This window comes from Sinocyclocheilus rhinocerous, unplaced genomic scaffold, assembly GCF_001515625.1.
Source record: "Sinocyclocheilus rhinocerous isolate Xijiao unplaced genomic scaffold, SAMN03320098_v1.1 scaffold1097, whole genome shotgun sequence".
Lineage (NCBI taxonomy): Eukaryota > Metazoa > Chordata > Actinopteri > Cypriniformes > Cyprinidae > Sinocyclocheilus > Sinocyclocheilus rhinocerous.
The window spans coordinates 109,872-121,534 of NW_015630974.1; the positions used below are offsets into that span (position 1 = coordinate 109,872).

Sequence of the window (11,663 nt, forward strand, 5' to 3'; positions counted from 1 at the left end):
ATATTACTAATCAAAAATTAGGTTTTGATATATTTACGGTAGGAAATTTACTAAATATCTTCATGGAACATGATCTTTACTTAATATCCTAATGATTTTTGGCATAAAAGAAAAATCGATAATTTTGACCCATACAATATATTTTTGGCTATTGCTACAAATATACCCCAGCGACTTAAGACTGCTTTTGTGCTCCAGGGTCACATTTGTGTTTTTGGTGAAAACAGAAGAAAGTCATATGAGTTTGAGACACGGAGAGTGAGTTAATGACAATTTCATTTTTGGGAGAAGAATACCTTTAATAGTTTCCTAGAAACTAAAAAGATTGCACTAGCTGGAATACTAATAGCATTGTTGAAGTAATTATCACTAAAAGGTTAAAATGTCGCCTGTCTTTAGGACGTACATAGTGCCAGAGGTTGTGGGAACTATGGGAATGTCCTCTGCTTCTAAAGGGATCGACCACGGGATCTGAAACTGTGGAGCCAGCTCTCTCATGATGATATTCCTGTGGGGCCAAAGAAAAACAATATCAACTGACTTTAAAGAAATACACCATTCATCTGTATAAATACATGTGTGTTCTACATTAAATGTATTAATAATGCATGAAGTATTTCTAATCAGAAATTACCACAGTGTAATCTTATTATTATAATTAAAAATACAGCTTTTTATGTCAAAAAAGAAAATACAAAAACCTTTTTTTAGCATCTGACAATAAAACATAAGATTATATCCATGTACCTAATATATTAAAGTATATTAGAAACTAGAAGTGATTTTGTAAATCACTGGATATTTTGGATTTGTATACTAACCCCAGGATTTTTGCACAGTCATCGTAGTATTTCATGGAGTTCTTGACGAAGCTGAAGCCATTGACGTCACAGACGTATGACTGGCCACTGGCACGAAGCAGGTCGAACCCACACACGGTTTGCTATAAATGAGAAATTGCTAACACTTCATGACCAACTTTCAGATATAAGGCTCAAAATATTAAAATGAGTGGCATCATGACTGAGTTTTGCATTTTGCAAGACTGTTTTCAACATCTTCATTTACCTTGAAAGCCGAACAGACTTTCCATGCGATGAGTTTCTCTCTGGCATTGAGGATGACTGGGTAACGGACCTCTTTCCCCTCACTGTCTCGTTCCACCTTCCCATCCAGAGCGGGAGATTTACGGGCCTCTGCATGGGCATAGTCAGGACCTACAGTATACACCTGATGTGCACAAACACAAAGAAAGCATATGAAATAGAGTTGCTAATTCACCAATGAACCAGAGTCTATAAACAACTATAAAAAGTGGAAGAAAATCTTTTAAGTTGCAGCTGTAGTGCAACCGCACAATCGGAATGCCTGCTCTTTATGAAAACGTCTCAGGTTACGCATGTAACCATGGTTCCCTGAAAATAGGGAACGAGACGCTGCGTCCTCTAGAGGGCGCTAGGGGAACGCCTTCGGCATGACCGGTGTCTCAAGGGAACTCTACGCTGCGTCCTCTAGAGGGCACTAGGGGAACGGTATACCAACGCCGCCATGCTGAAGGGATGAGTGCCTTATTGGCTGAGCCAAGACAAGACTCAAGGAGTCCTCACCCCTGCACCAGCAACGCAACCATAGACCAGAACTTCTAAGGACAAAGAGGCTCACAGAGAGCCTAACACTACACTCCACGCTCAGGACATCTTGTAAGGAGGATCACGTAGAGCCAACAATACACAGATGTTGCCCTAGCGGAGCTCTGGCAAACGGAGGCCTCAATAAGATACTCTCTGTAGCGAGAGGAGGCCTGACAACACTTGCAGTAATTGCCCGTGCTCTAGGAGCTGAGGCCTCAGCATGACGACTCTCTAAAATGAGAGGAGGTCTAATCACACTCCACGCTCAGGACATCTTGTAAGGAGGCTCACATAGAGCCTACAATACACAGAAGCTGTCCTAGCAGAGCTCTCGTGAGCGGAGGCCTCAATAGATAACTCTCTATAGCGAGAGGAGGCCTGACTATGCTCGCAGTAAATGGCCAAGCTCTAGGGGCGGAGCTCCAATCCTTCTGCTCGACTAATATAGATATCTTAGCTTCTCAAAGCCAGATGACTACACATCATTTAATTCCTCAGAATTAAATGCAGCCAAACAAGCAAACAAGTGAAACACGGTCTGGATGTTAAGCTGAAAATCAACAAAATATATGCAATATAAAAGTATTGTGAATAACAGCTTGCAACGCATTAATTTTGTTGCAGACCCATAACGCATGCGTTGCCGCAGCAATGCGAGATTCGAGCCGCTCGATTCTATATTGCATAAGTGCTTCTACCCGCAAGAAGAAAAACGCATCGCATTTTATGAATGAACACAGCCAGCTCCCACGAGAGCTGACTGTGCGTGCTCTGCTCCCAAACAAACCACTCATAAATCGCGTGTATCCCCACACATGATGTAGCGAGAGAAAAACAAGCAATCTAAAAACCAGTATTAATGCTAACAATATCAACCCCCTCGGAGGAAGATAGCAGCAGCGAGCTCTCACTCGGAGGGGGAAGAGACCGCAGCGCGGGCTTCCGAACCCCGAGAGAGAGTGCTAGATCAGAGGTGAACGCATCGTGAAAAATTTGCTCTAAACATTCCACCCAAAAGCGCGTCCCACATCCCTCGAGAATAGGGACATCGTAAATTAAGAAAAATTAATTGAGGAAAAACCCTTTCAATGCGCGCATTCTGCTCCCTCAGGAGCTAAAACGCTCTTGCTCCTAACTCATGAACAAACAGACGATCTCCTGAAGACAAGAAAGAGGATGACGTAATTCACAGGTGCCCTTTTATACTTTCGGCCGCACCAGTTATGACGTCATGGGCTGCCGCCAGCCAGTGTCAAGTTCATTGTCGTGTTTAAGGCCCGGGTATATTTCACTTTCCGCGTCCGCACAGCTTTCAAAGTATACTCAACCGCGGATGAGTGCGGACGAGCTCGACACAGGCGCAGTACCACCTACTTGACTTGCGGTCTGTCTCAACTTTCACCTCGCGCATGCGCTGTTGTATGCGGACCGTCCTCGCGGTTTTAAAAAATTGCATGCACGCGGACAGGGTGCGCAGCTGTCTGCGAGCCCTCCTTATGACGAAAATTACGTAATGAGGACGGTGCGCGGACGGTGACGGTCGAAGTATACTTTGGCCTTTAGACTCATGCTTCAGACTCTCATCATGCCGAAGGCGTTCCCCTAGCACCCTCTAGAGGATGCAGTGTAGAGTTCCCTTTCGAAAGGGAACTCGAATATATGCACAGGCTGACTAGATGAGCCTGTGTGATGAATACTGTAAGTCTGGCACAAGGTGGTACTATAATGAGCTAATTCACATGTTTGTTAACAACTTTGGACACTTACTGTAAACCCAAGTCATTTTATAATAGAGCAAATCGGATTAGACAATCTTTTATCACCTTAGCTAAAAAGCTCTTAAACTCTAATTTAAAGGAGGTATTTAAGGGTTTATGTTCTTGTCATGTGTTTTTTGTACTTTTTTTGTACTTTCATATTCTGATTAATTTATTAAGGAATGTTTGAAACCAAAACACAGTCCACCAAAAGATATCATATTGTTGTAATTACAATCATATCGTAGGCTTATTTAGCTTTTCCGTTCACCTTGAATGGTTCAGAAGAATCATTTATAAGCTGATGTGCCGCGAATTCTAAGCAGGCGATAAAGGAGGACGAAGATAAGGAGAAAGTTTTTAAATATTCATGATTTGACCTCTTCAGTTTAGCTTGTATAGAGCTGTCACTGTAATACTGTAAAGAGTAAACAACACCACACTGTCTCTTCAATGACTACCTCTGCAACTTTCTGTCATATTCACAGAGTGATCAAAGAAATAACAGTACGTAAAATCATTGGAGTGACTCCTGTCAGTGCAGGATTATGATGAATGTCAATCATGTCAATCATAGAGTGATGTAAAAGTCGCATGAATTGACTGCGGTGGCACTACAACACATCTGACCTGAATCAGATTCAGGACCACATATAAAAGTGGCCCAAATCAGAATCGAAAAGTTCAGATTCTATGTGGTTTGTGCCGTTCACACTGTCATGAATTTAAACAATCTGAGTCACATATATGAGTACAAAAAAATCAGATTTTCCTGCAGTGTGAACGTAGCCTAAATGGTGTTACCAAGTTGCCAACTTGGAAAATAAAATTAAAAACTGAACTGAACAGCCTCAAGAGTTTTCACATACAATATACCTCACATTTTTAGATGTTTTGTAAAGAACAGAATGAAGAGAAAGAGAAAAAAACGTTCCTCTTAAGAAAATCTAAATATTTTAGTCACTTTGATGAATCACAAAAATACCAGCACTAATATGAAAAAACATGAACACCGTGTGTGAGCTTCTTTGCTCTGCTGAAGATGAACGATTGCGATACCTTCACATCCGTTCCGTCTGTGGGCATGAACTCCTCATAGATGTAGGATCCAGTCTTTCTGACGTTACTCTCAGGAGAATAGACGCTACTTCTGCTGCCAATCTGAAACAGACGAAACGTGATCAGAAACGTCATATCAGATCAACGTCAGATCTTCATTTAATGAAAACATATAAATATCAATATATTTGATTACTTGAATATATTGAATATTGAACTACTGAATATAAAAAAAAAACACACAAAAAACATGCCATTCCAGTGTTGTCCTCAAAACAAACATACAAATATATAGTGCATGTATCCAAGTTTTTAGGCACATTTACCAGAGAACCTGACAGGGCTCTACACTTATGAGTTGCTTTAATATAACAAATCATTCTCACATTTAATATAGTTCATTCTCATGTTTTGGGTATCTTGGACCAGTGTTTCCCAACCGGGGTGCCGTCTGTCGAGAGCAGGGGCGCCGTGTAAAAAATAAATTTTTAATATTTTTAAATTGCTAAAATGTTCATAAAAGCAGCTATTATATAATATCCATTTCTGATGTCACCAATAATTAGAGATGCACTGAAATTCCGGCTGCCGAAAGTAGTTCACCGCTCAGGATGCACTTTCACGTGGTGTGACGCTCTGCGTGTTATCCCGCTCAGTCGCTCGCGGCCCATGTGAGTGCTCCACTCATATACCGTTCATGCTCATCGGAACAGCAAAGTCCACTCAAAAATCAAGCTGACAGGAAACATCTATGTAGTACAGTATTGTTTCTGTCTGCAATAGCCCTACTGTGCTGTAACAAGGTGTGGTAAATGGGCAACTCTGGTAACGCTGCCCTCTCATTCATTGATCTGCCAGTTCTTCCCTGTTGTACAGAATATATATACTTTTCAAAGTATCATATCAAAGTTAGAAATTCAAATATTGTGACAAAATTTATTTTGTAGGGTGCCACAAATTTGTTAAAATTTCCAAAGGGTGCCGCAACTAAAAAAAGGTTGGGAAACACTGTCTTGGACCATGCACTTTGTGTCGTCTATTTTTCAGGTCTATTTTTATAGAAATAGACCCGATTAATCAATAAATTCATTGTTGATTAGTTTTATTGATTTGTGGTTTATGTCTTATAATATATTTATAAGGTTTTTTAAAAATACTTGCTTACTTAAAATCAATTGATGTAATGTGGTGTGTATTCTGGAGTTGAGGGGATTGATTGAGACTCATTAAGGTCACACCTTGCGGAAGAGCCGCTGACTGCCTCCTCCTGCAGATGTGGGGTAGTAGATGTAGACATTGTGGTCCTCAGCACTCACAGGCTTCTCTACGAACGGCTTCTGGAAAATCTCTCCATTCACCTCCACATGGTCCTAAAACAAAAACAAAAGACAAACAAACATTGGTTTTCATATAGCACCCATGCACAGTTTTCTTTAAAGTTATTTAAATGGTGCTTCAAACCAATGTTTAAACCACGTTTAACCAAAATGTCCCATCTCATCATTTACTCAGACTCACATCATTCCAAACCCTTAAGAGTTTTAGAAATCTTCAAAACATAAATGAAACAATGAGCAAGCACGCCAGAGTGTCCATTATTTGATGTGCTCTGTGCATGTTCAATAAAGTGACAGGAATATGTAATCATAAAACATCTTCATTTGTGTTTTAAAGAGGATTGCAAGTTGCGTGAGTTTGGAACGAAATTAGGATGAGTAAATGTTGACTTAAAAGGCAATAATCACACAAGAGTATAAATATCTGATGAGTCCTGCTGTTCTGCTGTAGACACGAGGCTGCAGTGATGAGTATTATTTGTGTAGCATTACTTTTGTATTAAAGACAATAAGTTGATGCCGAGAACATTTTAGACACAGTGCTGCCAGACAGAACTATTTTCACTGGCAGAACAAAAACAGTCACAGTTCCAGTACAACTGGACTACATTTCAGGACTCTTGAAACGCCACTAGGCCAAACACATTCAGTGAATCAGTGTCTGAGTGATTCACTGTGCACTGCATCAGCATCTTTTGTTTTCTCATATCGCTCAGAACTAAAAAGAACCAGTTGTGCCACTTGTCAATTGTGTGTGGAAGAATTACTGTGAGAGGCAGTTAGTCGTGTAGATGCATGAAGTTTCAATGTTTCTAAACCAAATCAAATAAATACATTTATCTCTTTAAATGATCCCTTCTGTTGCAGTGATGACCGCTTCATGGGCAAATGCTTGCATGCATGCTGTGGGTTGCTGTATTGACCCCAGTTAAAATGCAAACATTCAAACATTCAACATTCAAACAAGATTTTTCAGGACATTTAAGATTTTCTCTCATTTCCCATGTGCTTTCTAGGACTGGAAAATGTATCATCAACAAGCAAGAGTGCTGCTGTTCTGAATATAAGCACAGCTGTGATTTGGTCGTAAGCACCAGGCCATAGCCAACTTGATAGTCAGACCAACAGTTAATATTCATATTGCATTGTAAGTTGATGTATCTCTGTGAGACCATGACAATCATCCATGCTAGAGGAATGCAAATAAAAAGAATACTAGAGGAACACTTAAAAAGACACTCCACCCAAAATTGCACATTCTGTCATCACTGCATGCCAGGGTCGGAAATTAATAGTGAATAGTGAAAGTGACATGTGGCCAAGTATGGTGACCCATACTCGGAATTAGTGCTCTGCATTTATCCCATCCAAAGTGCACACACACAGCAGTGCACACACAGCAGTGAACACACACCCGGAGCAGTGGGCAGCCATTTTTTGCTGCGGCGCCCGGGGAGCAGTTGGGGGTTCGGTGCCTTGCTCAAGGGCACCTCACCGTATTGAAGGTGGGAGAGAGCGCTGTACATTCACTCCCACCACCTGCAATCCCGGCCAGTACAAGACTCGAACCCACAACCTTTGGGTTACAAGTCCGACTCTCTAACCATTAGGCCACGACTTCCCCGGGGTTGTAATAGGGGTTGGGCCAAAAATGCCCACCAATTCCAACTGCAAAATTAAATGAAATCTATTACGACTATTGCGATTAACCCTCAAGCATCCTTCATAGAGCAACCCTTAACGAGTCCTTCGTGGTCACATTTGAGCATGAATGTCTCAGGTGTGATCCTTATAGTTTTTTTTAATAAATGTCATACACTATCACTTAAGTAAAAACAATCAACTTATGCAATTCCTTTGTTGTAGAAGGCCTACCCACAGGCTGCACAGGCTGAAATCTAAACCAATGTTGTAACAAGCTTAACCTCTTAAGTTTTAGATTTTATAACAAATTAAAATTGCAGAATTTTTTAAAAACCATGTGTTGGGTCTTGGGTGAGACTATACAAAAATGCCAAAATATGCTAACAGACAAATCTGACCATGCTATAAGGAAAAGACAAAGTAGGAGACGGAATAATTTATTTCTAATAAAAAAAACATCAAATTTCAATCAAAAAAGCAAAATGGTACCAAACAGGTAAGAATAAACAATAAAGCTAGCAAGTAGCATGTTTCAGATATGTTTTGTTTGGAAGCATCAACAAATCTTGCAGTAGGACTTTGATCTGACTTTGAAGTGTGTGTGTGTGTGACTGTTTTTTATTTGACAAAATTAACAAAAAAAAAATGTTATAGGGTCATTCAATGTTTTGTTTAATGATGTGTGTGTGTGCGTGTGTGTGCCACATTGAGGCTCGTTGTATAGGCTCACCCCTTTATTTATATGTATGTATGATCTGCATTGTGTTGGATTTATTGATTTTTATTGGACAAATTTTAAATAAATTGCTCTGAATTATAGTCTCACCCATTCATTTTCTATGACTGCCCACTTTTCTCCACGAAGGACCAGTTAAGAAGTTTTTTTTTTCCAAACACAACATTGTTGAATCAAATCCAACTTTGTGTGTTCAGGTAGGAAACATAGGAAAAGTAACCAAGTCGTTTACCACTCAGATTAAGGAAACCATTTTTATTTAAAAGAAAAAAAAAATTATTTTGCCCAAATTTGTCCCCAAGGCCTATTTAGGGTTAAAGTAAAATATGAAAATGAATGAAAAGTGCCAATTGCAACATTGCATTTAGATCTGTCTGTGTTGCATCAAAGATTTCTTTTTATGGTTTTTTTCTTTCAGTGTTGAGCATTAAAGCATTGAGCATTGGTTAATCAACCATGTACTTGTTGAGTGCATGAATGCAATGGCCAATCAGAGGCATTTAGATTAGTCACCGGTGATCAAGAAACCCGCTGAAAATGCCAGAGTTTTCCAGAGCGCTGACTTTGGCACTCTTGCCAATTCTCTCATCATAAACAAAAAAGTTACGATATATGTAATAGTTTCCTTGCGCAGTGTAGACAGCTTCTGTGAGATTCTGTGAGCGTGCCGAACTGGAATCACTGACGCTTCAGGGAGCTGAAACTACTACTTATCTACTTATCTATCAAATATATTGAACAAAAGTTTTTCCAGTTTTAAAAGCATGAATTATAGCTGGCAATATCTTTTGAATTGGAGTTGCAGCACATCATGTGTGGTCAATAAACAATGCGGTTAACTTGCAATACAATGAAGACATGAAGCTCACCTGTCCTGAATAAAATACTGAAGATCCAGATCGTTGATGACGAATGGATTCCTCAGCTTCTTATAAGCCACAGCTTTATCCAGTGGGAATCCTTTAAAAACCGACAATAAATAGTGAATATGAATTCACAGAAGCAGGTTCATATCAAGAGGGAATGAATACATTTTCACTCTTGTTCTCAGTACAGTAACTGACTGTAACTACCTGTGCATGCAACCTTTTTAACGCACACCTTTCAACCAATCAGAATAGAGTATTCAGACCATGGTATAAATGAGCACAATTCACATTCCACACAAACTTCACATAATTTATATTATTTTGCAAATATGGGCACAACTTAAAATCATTAACCTTAAAAGTGTGACGAATGTTTCAGAATACACAGTAAAAACATATCTTTCTAATCCGTTACACTAAACACAAGCAGGACGTCACAAACCTTTGGAATGGAAAGAGATGAGACAATCACAGAGTGGCCAGTTTTCCACCGGCTCATTCAGAATGACTTCCTCTTCAAACGTAACCACAGTGATGTATTTGAACAGACACAGTCTCTCCAGGATCTCCTTCATAGGTTTGGACTTTGACTTCTTAGACATGGCACAGATACCCACCACGATCTGTCTCTCCGGGGGCTGCAGATAACAACACGCTTCTCAAATTAAAATCCTTTCATTCTTTTGAGTTACGTTTAATGAAGATAAAATGTTTAGCTACTGAACAAAAATTGTCGTGTATCTGTGATTTGTTGCGATGTAAAAGAACTAGTGCTGTCAAACGATTAATCGCGATTAATCGCATACAAAATAAAAGTTTTTGTTTGCATGATAAATGTTTGTGTTCTGTGTATATTTATTATGTATATATAAATGCACACACATACAGAATATATTTTGAAAATATTTACATGTATTTACATGTCTATATTTATATTCATATAATTTATATTATAAATATATATATTTAATATATAAACAAAAACATTTCTGAAATATATACATGCTATATAAACATAACATATTTTCCTGAAATATATACACATGTATGTGTGTGTATTTATATATACATAATAAATATACACAGCACACATACATATATTATGTAAACAAAAACTTTTATTTTGGATTCGTTTGACAGCACTAAAAAAAAGCATCCCTCACTGACAGCTGAAACAATATAATCGTAAGTCAGCTAATGATAAAAATGCCTGATGTCTTGTAAAATATAACCTTTTTTAATCGTAGAGATACTGAATCTAATTACTTCGGATATTAAAATACGTTCTCATAACTCTGTACCTTTTGTTTACAAGCAGGTTAAAAGGAATCAGTAGGGCTGCACAATTAATCGAATTTCTAATCGTGATTACAATTACGGATACCACAATTAGCTACATAATCATTCAAAGCGCCAATTAATCGTTCAAAGTCAACTTATGTTATTCTGCGTGCTTAAGATTAGTTTTTTTTTCTTTCTACGGGTTATCTTAAGGGTTTTTCCACTGTTTAAATTTTTGTTTTAGTATAACATTATAATACCATGCAAATTTTTACTTTTTTTTATTGAAATAAGAAACCAATCCAATGTATGGTTGACATTTCAGGCTTAATACTATGGAAAAGCAATAAAAGTTTTTCATTTTCAGCTTGTTTATTTTCATATAAAAATATGGCATGCAGTTGCTTCAAACAATGGTATAAACATCATTCATTGTACATTGTGGTAATCGTAATTAATAATTGCAATTACAATTTCAAGGGATTAATCGACAATTATGATTTTTGTCATAATCGTGCAGCCCTAGGAATCAGTTATGGCGTCTTTTGGTTATTAGATAACAACTGATCTATGAGCCTCACATCGTCATGTAAAGCATAAAATGGGCTAAAACATGCTTTTTTGGGAGTTAAATTGACAACCACAAACCTTAGACAATCACGTTACATGATTTATTTAAATACTCTTTTCCTATAAATTTTGCGTCTGAAAGGGAAACTCCTAGAATTGCAATAAGGTCAGCTGCAAAAAGTAACTGTGTCCACACCGTCCTTGCACCAAATTTTATACACTGCTGACTTTGTCACAATGTTGAATTTCCTTCTTGAAGGAGTTTTAGAATCCTTTCATTGTTTCCGCTGAATTTAGTTTCCTCACAATTAGCCAAGTCCGACCAGTGTTGCCAACTTAGCAATTTTGTTGCTAAATTTAGCAACTTTTCACACTACCCTAGCAACTTTTTCTTCCAAAAGCACCTAGCAACAAATTTAGCTTCTTTAAAAATGTATTTGGCAACTTTTAGCAATTTTTGATAAGTGACTCAAACGATAAAAAGGCACACATTTTCCATCTAAATCACACAAAATGAGGAAACCATAGATGCCTAGCAGTACACACATCACATGAATTAAGTTAGCTGCTATTTGCAATTGTTTAATTTAATAATAATAATTGAATAATTGTGCATTTATGATACACCTTGTTAGTAGCTTGTACCTGCGATTGTTGATCAGTTAGTACACTGTAAGAAAAATATCTAGAAAAATGGAAAAGGTACTAGTTATTTTCCAGGACATTATCCGTTATCCATTATTCATTATCCATTGTAACCCTGTAACCCGAAAACACAA

The 11,663-nt window shown here is 38.2% G+C and overlaps 1 pseudogene; it reads right to left on the reverse strand.

Moving 5' to 3' along the window:
- The window catches only part of LOC107740789 (inositol hexakisphosphate and diphosphoinositol-pentakisphosphate kinase 2-like), a 47,058-nt pseudogene that overhangs the window by 31,875 nt on the left and 3,520 nt on the right, over positions 1 to 11,663 (reverse strand).